Source organism: Miscanthus floridulus, chromosome 4, assembly GCF_019320115.1.
Source record: "Miscanthus floridulus cultivar M001 chromosome 4, ASM1932011v1, whole genome shotgun sequence".
Lineage (NCBI taxonomy): Eukaryota > Viridiplantae > Streptophyta > Magnoliopsida > Poales > Poaceae > Miscanthus > Miscanthus floridulus.
In genome coordinates, this window is record NC_089583.1 from 28608020 (window position 1) to 28620586 (window position 12567).

At 43.0% G+C, this 12567-nt stretch overlaps 1 pseudogene; it reads left to right on the forward strand.

Moving 5' to 3' along the window:
- Positions 1–9842: 9842 nt before the first annotated feature.
- On the forward strand, positions 9843–10965 carry LOC136548314 (uncharacterized; annotated as a pseudogene).
- The last annotated feature ends 1602 nt before the right edge of the window (positions 10966–12567 follow it).

Genomic DNA, 12567 nt, shown 5'->3' on the forward strand with positions numbered 1-12567 from the left:
TCTTCGCGCGTTTGGGCCAATTGAGTGATTCTGGTGTGATACCCTTGGCAAGAATGTCCGCTTCCATTTTTCCCACTTGGGAATGGCAGTCGCATAGCCACCTGATCCCATGCCATGGTGGTATACCTTCTGTCGGGCATTCTCTTAGTTCCTTCTCACCCGTTCCTCACCCTCTTCCGGTGTCTTGTACTGTACAAAATCATTCCAGTAGGGCCTCAACTTTGCGAGCGAGCCACTAGTATTGAAATTCGGCGTTAGGTTCTTTTGACGTATTTCGTGTATAGGGATTTCTTCCAAGTCTGGAATTGTGTGGCCATCTTCTTCATAGCCCACTTTCAAACTAGCTCCTTCAATTCATTATCGTTGATATCATCATAATCATCCGCTTGCAACGTGAAATGTTGAAGGATATCATCCCAAATTAAATTCTTATCAAGATCTGAGATAAAACTAACATGAGGCTCATTGATCTTTTGCTTCCATTCATGGGCACTGATCGGAAGTCTGTCCCTTACAAGGTACCCACAGTGTTGCATGAATTTCCTTGCATGTGGACCAAGTGGTTCGCCTGTCTCAATATTGAATTCTGATATTATGTAGCGCCCCTCCAATGGCTTTTTCGGGTCTCGAATATTTTTGCTTTTCGCCGTTGTGGTCGTCGATCCAGAGCGCTACGTATAAAAAAAGAATAAATAAATATCATGTGTACACATAATAGATGATAGATATTCAAATATATATATACAATATTCAAATATATATATAAATATATATACCTCGCCAGTATTTTCTTGCACAATATTTTCTTGGTTTTCTTCAAGAGCCATGTATTGACTACTGTCATCTACATCCTGCTGGTCACCATCGGCAAATTGAGTGCCGGTGTTGATAATATTCATCATTTCTTCATCCATGTTGTCTCTCGGGGCAGCCATCTAGCTTTTACTCCACTAGATATATCTATAAAAAATAAAACAGGTTTCAATAAATAACCATCCATACTAGTTGACCTTGCTTACGTGATCATCTCGGCGAGCATTTCTCCACCGGACGACATCGTACTTGGCCAAGGAAGAGCTCCGATTCTACGAGGAAGGGAACACGGTCTTCCACGACCGTTGCCGCTCTCCCCGTACAATCAAAGCTCCTCCTTGACGTCTGTTACCGCTCGGCAGATAACATGCTCGCCGAGATGAACACGGTCCGCAAATTCAACTAATACGGACGTTGCCACTTTGATATGTTGAATTATTGGCACTTATTTATGTTAATTGTTAAACAATTTCAATTTATGCATAAATTCTATGAATTTATGAAATCATGCTCAAATATGTGTTCTATATTTGCTACATATTATAAATTAGAACTGTATGGTGTTATACAAGCCAAATATTAGGCTTTAGGAGTTTAGGTTGTTAACAAAATGAACAACCTATCACGCAGGCTCAAAAATACTAGGTCATAGTTCAATTGGTCAGAATCTTTGTGGTGAAACATGTCCATATAGTTTGAGTCTCAGCATGAATGCTAGTATTTGTGGTTAATTATTTTTTAATGGTAAACAACATACCCAACAACGAGATAACTTTGGTTCTTTCGTTAATTTTAAGATATGTTAGCTTAGCACCTTGGAGGTACTAAGATATGGTTTCTATGTACTTATTCATCGGACATGTGCAGTTACATACATATAGTTGTCTGTGTGTATACCGTTCTTTAAAAAACAACACGAACTAAGAATGCAACTGTTCGGGCTCCGATTCTACGAACGAAGAGCTGAACCATGACCGGCAAAACCATGACTGGCACCGCAGCTGATGGAAACGAGCAACGCAACCGTAAAACCATGACCGGCAAAGCTGAACGATGACTGATGCCTACCTGGCGCTCCTGATGGAAACGAGCCACACCGCTGGGCACCACAGCCGCGTGGAATCGGCAGCACGAGTTCTCCGCCGTCCCGCACGTCGCGTTTTATAGAAACTCAAACACACTCAAACATACAATGCTACTGATAGGCACATACAAGAGAAACTAATTACAAGGCTTGGCCGCACTCCGGTGAGGCAGCGTGCGCGGGGAAGGCTCGGGCAAGCTCCGGTGAGGCGGCGCGGGGAAGGCTCGGCCGCCCTCCGGTGAGGCAGCGCGCGTGGGGAAGGCTCGGGCGAGCTCTGGTGAGGCAGCGCGGTGAAGGCTCGGTGCGGTCCAGTGAGCACGAGCGAGGTGGGGGCCAGGGACGAGGACGGCGCGCACTCCAGCGAGGACGAACGAGGCGTGCTGGCCAGCCGGAGAAGAGGCGCGCTAATGAGGCGAGGCTAGGGTGGTCACCTGGGAGCGGCGGCACTGCTGGATCGATCTGGTGGAGAAGATGAGGCGATGGCGTGGCAGAGACAGAGAGGAAGAGAACTAGGGCGTGGTTTATAAAGGGATACCTTTAGTCCCGGTTGGAGATACCAACCGGGACTAAAGAATATTTAGTCCCGGGCTATTATTAGAACCGGGACTAAAGGTCTAAGCTTTAGTCCCGGGTGTACCCACGACCTGGGAGTAAAGGGCATTTGGGTGGGCCACGAAAACTACATCTCTACCTTTAGTCCCGGGTGGTCGATCCACTCGGGAGTAAAGGGGGATCTGTCCTGACTAGTGGATACACTCGGGACTAAAGCTCCACCTTTAGTCCCGGGTGGTTGATCCACTCGGGAGTAAAGGGGGAGCTGCAGTTGGCTTTCTCCAATTACCATAAGTTTTTTCCTTTTTTATATATTTCTTTTATATAAATATGCAGAGAGTTATTAATTGCCTAATAAATAAAATATTATCCAAAAAAATTATAAAAAAAATTCTTGGACTTGGTTTTGCATTATTATACGCAACAAAAATTTGTAAACTAAACTCTTTTGTTTTACTGTATAAATATTTGACATAGTATAAATAATCATTACAATTTACACCATGCAAAAATATACTAATTAATTAAAATCATTAAAACTATTGTTTTTCGACAGGAAATTAGTTTTTACATCTTATTAATGTTCATCATTTGGTTTTTCATCACACATTCTGCACGGGAAATCCACCGTCTAGCAGAAAATTCATTTAAACCGTAGAAAATATGAAAACACGATAATAAAATCTGAAGTCACAATTATTACATAATAAGTCTAATACATCACTATATATATCAAGCGGGCATAGTAGTGAACTTCTTCTTAACATATATCCCTTGGTTATGATCGCGCCATAACCATGGAGTGTCCTCATCATTTAGCTGGATGCTTGGGTATTTGTTCACTGTGAAGGGTGGAATTTGGTCATCCTTTTCATAATCTTCTGATATGTCTGACTTGTCTTCAATTCCGATGATGTTTCTTGTCCCTGAAAGAACTATGTGGCGCTTTGGCTCATTGATTGGGTCGTTGTTGTTTTTCCCTCTCTTCGGTTTTGTAGCCATGTCCTTGACATAGAACACCTAATTCACATCCTTGGCAAGGACGAACGGTTCGTCTTTGTACCCAATATTGTTGAGGTCCACAGTTGTCATTCCATACTGGTTGTCGACTGCTACCCCAACTCCAGTCGCCTTTACCCATTGGCACTTGAACAAAGGTACCTTAAAAGTAGGTGCATAGTTTAGTTCCCATATCTCCTCTATGTGGCCATAATATGTTTGCTTATTTCCATTAGGGTCAGTGGCATCTATGCGGACACCACTGTTTTGGTTGGTGCTCCTTTTATCTTGGGCTACTGTGTAAAATGTATTCCCATTTATCTCGTACCCTTTGTATGTGAGGATATGCCACGATGGCTGCCTGGCCAACAAATAAACTTGCTCATCAATACTCTCATCACCCTGACATTCTTTTTGCAACTAGTCGCTAAAAGTTTCCATGTGCTGACGAGTAATCCAAGCTTTAGACTTCCCTTGAAACTCGGATTGGAGCAACTCTTTATGTGTCTCGATATACGGATCCACCAAAGAGGAGTTTTGCATAACTGTGTAGTGTGCTTTATTAAAATAATTGTCCTGCAACTCTTTATGCGATTTAGGAACACCAATCGGGTCAAGGTCGGGAATAAAGTCAACACAAAACTCAATGACCTCCTCTGTTCCATAGCCCTTAGCGATGCTTCCTTCTGGTTGAGCACGGTTGTGAACATATTTCTTTAGGACTCCCATGAACCTCTCAAAGGGGAACATGTTGTGCAGGAACGCAGGACCAAGAATGCTAATCTCCTTGACCAGGTGAACTAGGAGGTGTGTCATGATATTAAAGATGAAGGAGGGAACACCAACTCAAAGCTAACAAGACATTGAACCACATCATTCTATAGTTTAGCTAGATCCATTGGATCGATTGCCTTCTAAGAAATTGCATTTAGGAATGCACATAGCTTCATGGTGGCTAGACGTACATTTGGAGGTAGAATTCCTCTTAATGCAACGGGAAGCAATTGTGTCATGAGCACATGGCAGTCATAGGAATTTAAGTTTAGGAATTTCTTCTCTGGCACATTTATTATACCCTTTATATTCGAGGAGAATCCAGATGGTGCCTTGATGCTTGCTAGGCATTCAAACATGCTTTCCTTCTCTTCTTTGCTAAGAGTGTACCTGGCAGGACTTAAGTAATGGCATCCATCATCTGTCTTCTCTGGATGCAGGTTGTCTTTCAAACACCGCAGGTCCTATCATGCTTCAAGTGTGTCATTAGGCTTCCCATACACACCCATGAAGCCTAGCAGGTTCACACAAAGATTCTTCGTTAGGTGCATCATGTCGATCGTGCTATGGACCTCTAGGACTTGCCAATAGGGTAGCTCCCAAAATATGGACTTCTTCCACATGGGTGCGAGACCGTCGACGTCGTTCGGAACAGGTTCGCTGCCATGTGCCTTTCCAAATACTACTTTTACATCCTTGACCATATTGAGTACATCCTCACCAGTTCGGTTGCCCGACTTGGTCTGGTGGTCTGCCTTACCTTTAAAATGCTTGCCTTTCTTTCTTAGGGGGTGATTCGCAGGAAGAAATCGATGATGGCCAAGGTACATGACCTTTCGACATTTTTTCAAGAATATACCTTTAATATCATTGAAATAGTGCATGCACGCATTATATCCCTTGTTTGATTGTCCTGAAAGATTACTTAGAGCAGGCCAATCATTGATTATTACAAACAATAATGCTCGCAGGTCAAAGTGCTCCTGTTTGTGCTCATCCCACACACGTACACCTGGTCTATTCCACAAAAGTAGAAGTTCTTCAACTAGTGGCCTTAGGTACACATCGATGTCGTTGCTAGGTTGCCTTGGGCCTTGGATGAGCACTGGCATCATAATAAACTTACGCTTCATGCATAACCAGGGAGGAAGGTTGTAGATACATAGAGTAACAGACCAAGTTCTATGACTACTGCGCTGCTCCCTGAAAGGATTCATACGATCCGTACTTAAAGCAAACCTTAAGTTTCTTGCGTCATTTGCAAACTCCGGGAATTCTCTATCGATTACTCTACACTGGGACCCATCAGTAGGGTGTCTCAACATATTGTCTACCTTATGGTCTTCTTTGTGCCATCGCAACAACTTTGCATGGTCTTTGTTTCTGAATAGACGTTTCAAGCATGGTATTATAGGAGCATACCACATAATCTTGGCAGGGATTTTCTTCGTGGGACGTTCGCCCTCAACATCACCAGGGTCATCTCGCCTGATCTTATACCACGATGCATGACATACCGGGCATGCATCTAACTTCTCGTACTCCTTGCCACGGTAGAGGATGCAGTCATTAGGACATGCATGTATCTTCTGGATTTCTAATCCCAAAGGGCAGACTACCTATTTTGCTTCGTACGTAGTGGCAGGCAATTCGTTATCCTTTGGAAGCATCTTCTTTTGGATTTTTAGTAACTCCCCAAATCCCTTGTCAGATACACCATTCTTTGCCTTCTATTGTAGCAATTCCAGTGTGGTACCCAACTTTTTCTGCCCTGCATCACAAATTGGGTATAGCAATTTCTTGTGATCCTCTAGCATGCGCTCGAACTTGATCTTCTCCTTTTCACTTTCGCATTCTCTTTGTGCGTCACAAATGGCCTAACCAAGATCATCAACGGGCTCATCTTCTGCCCCTACCTCTTCTTCAGCTTCCCCCATTGCAGTATCATTGAAGGCTCCATATTCAGCAATAATGTCATCATTGTCCCATTGTTCTTCTTCACCTCCTTCCATTACAACCTTGGTTTCTCCGTGCTTTGTCCAACAAATAAAGTTTGGCATGAAACCCGACTTCAACAAGTGTGAATGAAGACTCCTTGAGCTAGCATATTCCTTCAAATTCTTACATATGGCACATGGGCAGCACATGAAACCATCGCGTTTCTTTGCCTCGGCCACATGTAAGAAAGAATGCACGCCCTCAATGAACTCTTGGGAGCGGCGATCAGCATTGTACGTACAATACCGTCTCATTTGCATTACATGACATACATACCATATTAAAACCTATAACATAATTAGTTAATTATACGACATGCATGCCACCACACAAGGTATTAATTTATGAAAGTCTCGCTACAATGTAGACAATCCCAACTATCACTAAAAAAACTAAAGCTAAAATGCACTTCAGCAGCATAAGGATTTCGCGACTAATCCCAACTAAAATAGACAGATCATGCGTTTGTTCAACATCTATGGGCTTCTTCTACAGGATCACTGCCTCATCAGCCGTCGTAACCGCCTGTGTAAGAGAGTTTTGCACGTGTTCAACATACTCCTCCTCCTAGTACCAGCCTGAACATCTAGTGCCATCCCACTGAAATTAAAACAAAAAATTAGAACTTTAATCACAATCATCATGAAAATAAGTATAAATTAACCATAATCATCAAATGCGACAAAATAACTCACATTGTGATCCGGACACTTGTAGAAGATACGGCCCTTGTCGGGACACTCTTTCCTCACCCGGTACTCCATCACAATCTTCTCACACTTGCCGCATGCAATGAGAGGGAGGTCCGGCCTTAGTCGCTTTGTAACCCGATGAGAGGCCGAGGACCTGGAAGCAGTTGCCATCTACTCTCTATACTCATTTTTAATATAATATAAATTTCTCATTTTATAAACAAATAAAATTTAAAAAAAAACTCTAAAATTCTGTATATCTCTAAAGCATGAAGTGGGCTATGCATGCTAGAAATGAAAGCTCAATACTAGTTTTGAATAACTACTTTAACCTTCCTTCATCCAAATATGCAAACTTTAAAATGATTTTGAGCTTAAATGGCTTACAAATAAAAAAATCTACTATAAAAAAACCACATATATCTAGTCCACAAAATGAAATTAGCTACTGATGAAACATCAGAGTATAAAATTGGTAACCTTTAGAACCGAAGAATCGATGGAGGAATGGAAGAAATCTTGTGATCACCGGTGACGAGGAAGAAGAGAGGCCGGCGATGAAGCAAGAACACTGAGCTCGAAGTGGCTCGGGCTCGGGGAGGAATAAGGGGTATATAGGAGGGGACCTTTAGTCCCAGTTGTAGACAGAAACCGGGACTAAATGTCCCTTTCTAGTTCCGGACAAAGCCTCCAGCCGGGAGTAGACTTTTACTCCCGGTTCGAGGTACAAACCGGGAGTAAAAGCGAACCTTTAGTCCTGGTTGGTAGCTCCAACCGGGACTAAAGGTCCCCTGCAGCAAAAGCCTGCTGCAGTAGTCGTTGGGCAGGGACCTTTAGTCCCGGTTGGAGCTACAAACCAGGACTAAAGGTCTCTCTAGTCCCAGGCACGAAAAATACCGGGACTAAAGCCAAATTTCGAGGTGGGATCAAAGGTCGTTTCTCTACTAGTGGAAATGATGTCCATCACCACACTAGAAGCCTTATCACTATCGGAGACGCGTTTTCTCTTGTCAGCCAAGCCCACTCCCCTTGGCTGCGTGTCTCCCGTCAGAGACACAGACTCATCCCCCACGTGACCTGTGTACCGTCCGGGAAGTTCTCTCCCTTCAGTTCACTGCTGTCACGGGTGATCGTCCTAGCCAATAAGATGGCCTTCGCGCCCTACCAGGATTGTTGGGCCACTGAATAGAGGGACAAGCGAAACAAGAGCGCGAGATGGAAAACTTTCCGCTTCGCGCCTTCAGTCCGCGCCGACACCCGTGTGACAGCTCCATCTATTTCCCCTAAATCCTTTTCATCTGCTTCCTATCCGTCGTCCTCCCCGCGCCATCTAGCCTGCCGCACCGAGCGACGCTGCCTGCCGCTCCCCACCGCGGGCATACGCCACATCCAACGCCGCCGCTGGCAGCCCGACACCGCCCGCCCGCCGTTGGCCGCCCTCAGTCACCAGAACTGTCGCCCCTTCCTCTAGACCCTAGCCCCGGCGCCTCCAAACCCTAGCACCGCCAGCCGGCCGGCCGCCGCCATGCCCTCAGCCACCGGACTCGTCGCCCCCGCCCCTATATCCTAGCCCCGATGCCCCCAAACCCCAGCGCCACCGCCGTTCTCCACGAAGTGCAGAAGCAGCATATAGATCCACCTCCATCGCTTTCTACACATCCAGCCACCAATCCTAATCTTCCGTTGCCACCCAGGTACCACCAACTCTGTTCTTATGCTGTATGTGGAAATTTCCTTTTTTTTAACTGAAGCAAATTCGTTCTTGCTTGTATGTGTTCGGTGGAAAAGGTGGCTGCCTTCAACCTCACAGATCTGAGATAGGTTGCATCAACAATCCAAGTTCATCTCCTTGCTCTGTGATTCCAGGTACTCACGACAATTGTGTTACCCCAACTACTTGTGGAGATTTCTTCCTTTTCTTTTTAGGCCTGAAGCAAATTGTGTTGTGCAAGTACAGAAGTGGTAGAGGTGAATCATGGCCTGAGAGATTTGTGCTAGTGATTGTCCAGTGTAGATCTAGTTGGTTAGTTCTTCCTCTCAGATTTTTATTGATTCATGCTATACATTATTTCTTCTTTGGTTTTGTCTGACATCAGTTGTAAATTTGTAACAGGTAAGTTGACTCGAGGCTATTGCTGTTGCCATTTCGCTTCTGGCTACAGAACTGGGAGTTACCATTTAGTGGTAAGCATTTCTTGCAATGAACCTTCCATAATCTCAAAAGTATTATAAATTAGCTGATTTTTTTGGCATTGTTAAAAAATTTGGAGTATAGTTTTCGTTTTAGTATACTATCCTATATATGTTCATTTCTACTACTTTTTTATTGGCATGGGTAATAGAATTGTATTGTCCATTAATCTGATTGATTCCGTTCTTTGTATGGTGGTTGTGATAGGACTTGTGATCAGATTTTGCTTTATTTATTATATCTCTGGTTTGGTTGAAATGGTTGGTTAGTTCTTCCCTCCTTAATTACCTTGTCATTCTCTGTAGCCATCTCTTAAAATGGGTTAAAGCACGTTCTTGATTCTGCACTGTATTAGTATTCAAAAAACTGATTTTTGTTGTACATTTCTTGTTCAGCAATGACTGATATTTTCATTCGATGTGTTACAGGTGTCTCACTGCTGATCTCATTGGTTGTTCTTGCTGCCATTTCGCAACTGCTTCCAGAATTGTATGCACAAAATTTGATTTGTAGCTGGTTAGTTGTTCTAAACTTCTCATAAGTTGGCAGATAAGATATGGCAAATCGTGGGTGGATGTATAGTGGTTGGAAACGTGGTAGGCCAACGAACGAATGGGTTGAGAAAATAAATGAGTTTTTGGATCGTGCCTACTCAATCCCTGAATTAGTTGAGTCTGATACGATTAAGTGCCCTTGTGCCATGTGTCGGAATTATTTCAAGCATAAAAGGCCTAGGATAATGTTGCATTTGTGCCAAAATGGGTTCAAAGAAAATTACCAAACTTGGACATCACATGGAGAGAGGCGGGGAAACCATGACCTTGTGATTGGTTCAGAGGTAGAACATGAGGGATTTGGTGAAACAAATCAGATGGATGCTATGCTAGTTAACTTAGCTGGTGGGCACCCACCATTAGTTGAGGAAACACCAACTAGTTTTGCCCAAGCTTTCTATAGAATGGTTGCTAGTGCAGATGAGCGAGTACATGACCAAACCTTGCACTCTAATCTCTCTGTTGTTGCTCGTCTATTGGCCATTAAATCACAGCACAATCTGTCAGTAGCATGTTATGATGATTTTGTGGGCCTTGTGCATGAACTCCTTCCTCCTAATTCTAGGATCCCCCAAAATTTCTATCGTTCCAAAAAATTGCTAGAGGGCCTTGGTATGCCATACCATAAAATTGATGTTTGTGAAAAAAAAATGCATGCTATACTACAAAGATAACAAGGATAAGGATAAGTGTGACATATGCAGTACCTCCCGCTATAAGGATGGATCAAACAAGGTTCCATGTAAAGTGTTGTGCTACCTGCCCATTACTGATAGGTTACAAAGATTATATGCACATGAGGGCACAGCAAAACTAATGTGTTCGCACAAAGAAAGTCATGTTGCAAGGTCTACAAAAATGTTGCATCCATGTCATGGCAAGGCATGGCAACAATTTGATGATGATTTCCTAGATTTTGCAGAAGATGCTAAGAATGTAAGACTTGGGTTTGCAACTGATGGGTTCACACCATATAAATTGAATGCAGCTTCTTACTCTTGTTGGCCAGTTTTTTGGGTTCCCTATAATCTTCCACCTGGTGTTTGTATGAAGCCTTAGTATATATTCCTTGCTATGGTCATCCCTAGATCAGAACATCCTAGAAAGAACCTAAGTGTATTGCTGCAACCTATAGTAGATGAATTGCTAAATTTGTGGGCTGGTGTAGATACATATGATGCTTCGGTGAAGCGACACTTTACAATGAGAGCATCATACTTATGGTCAATACATGATTTTCCAGCATATGGCATGTTTGCTGGATGGAGCACTCACGGGATTTTTTGCATGTCCACAATGCATGTGTGAGGCTAATGCATATCGATTAAAGAAAGGCCTTAAGGCTACATGGTTTGACTGCCATAGGCGGTTTCTTCCTATAGATCATCCCTTTCGAAACGAAGAAAATGTGTTTCGCAAGGGCAAGGTAGTACGAGAAGGACCCCCTAGGAATTTAACCGGAATGGAGGTTAAGGATCAGCTATACAGACTGGTCGATGATAGAAACAAATATGGCAAAGAACACAACTGGACATATATAAGTGGCATTTGGCAGCTTCCTTACTCTAGGGGTGTTAGGCGAACTGAAAATCTTGGTTTGGTGGAAGTGAAGCATAGCTCCATGCTTCAAAATTTTGAACCATTTGTGTTGGCAAGTCAAGTTACACAGGTTTATTATCTATCATATGCTAGTGATAACCCTAGTTTGATAGACTGGTGGGTAGTGTACCATGTGGCACCAAAAGATCGTTTGCCTCCAATCGACATCAACAATGATTCCATTGAAACTGAAGGGCCAACAGATGGGATGTCATTTTTCCAAGAGGATGGATTGGAAGGCACATTTGTGATCGATCTAGGTGACATTGAATTGATTGACACACCAGCCTCAGATGAAATAACTGATCCAAAAGAATTAGAACAGCTGGAGAAGCAAACTGTTGCTCCACAGCAGGAAGAGATATTAGAAAGTGATGAAGAAGACGACGAAGATGGTGCTGAATCCTCTGATGAAGACCGCTACGAAGAAGAGGATTTCTAAAAATGATTCTTGTATTTCTGAAATTATTGTACTAATGTTTAAGTCTTATTTCTATCCAAATTTGGACTGATGTACCTGCTATGTTTCTGATATGTGTGCTGTTATGTATATTGTATGAGAATGTGATGGTTTTAGTTTTTTTATGTGCATCTTATGTGTGCTGCTATGTATCTTATGTGTGCAGTTTTTGTTTTTCTACTGCTTGTACTAACATTCTTTTGTGGTAGGAGATGCAGTCCTTCAATCATTGGACAGATAGGCGACCACGGTCAAGTGATGTCACAAATGATGTCGATAGTCAGCCCCCCGAAGCAAAGAAGATAAGGGGCCACAATAAACCGCATAAGCCTCGCAATGGTCAGATAGCCTTAATACCTGAGGGTGACAAGTATGTGGCCACTAATTTTTTTCTCCTTAGTGTGGACAATGCTACTGTCAGAACTTGCTAATCCTTTTTCCCTTAATTCACTTTTCTGATTGAGGCAGCCAATTCCGCTATGCTAACTACTCAATTGATGATAAAATGAAGAAAGGCCCCATCCTTGGAGTGCTTTTAAAGCAAGAATATCCTCCGGTCATTGAAGGGACTACTAGAGATGGTTGTCACTTCAAATATCATGCAAGCAAATGGTCCCACTATTCGCACACTGTAAGGGATGATGGTCAAACACCAGCTGATCGTGTGAAGCAAGAGTTTTGGGTGAGAATTAAGTTTTGCCATTGCATTTTGTTCATGTTGCACAAGAATTAAGTTATGTCCACCGCAATAATGCTTGATGGTTGTTTCTTATGCAGAGCATATATTCAGTTCCTGAAAAACTTGAAGATGAAGGAGACCATGTATTTGAGAAATATGCACACAATCAATG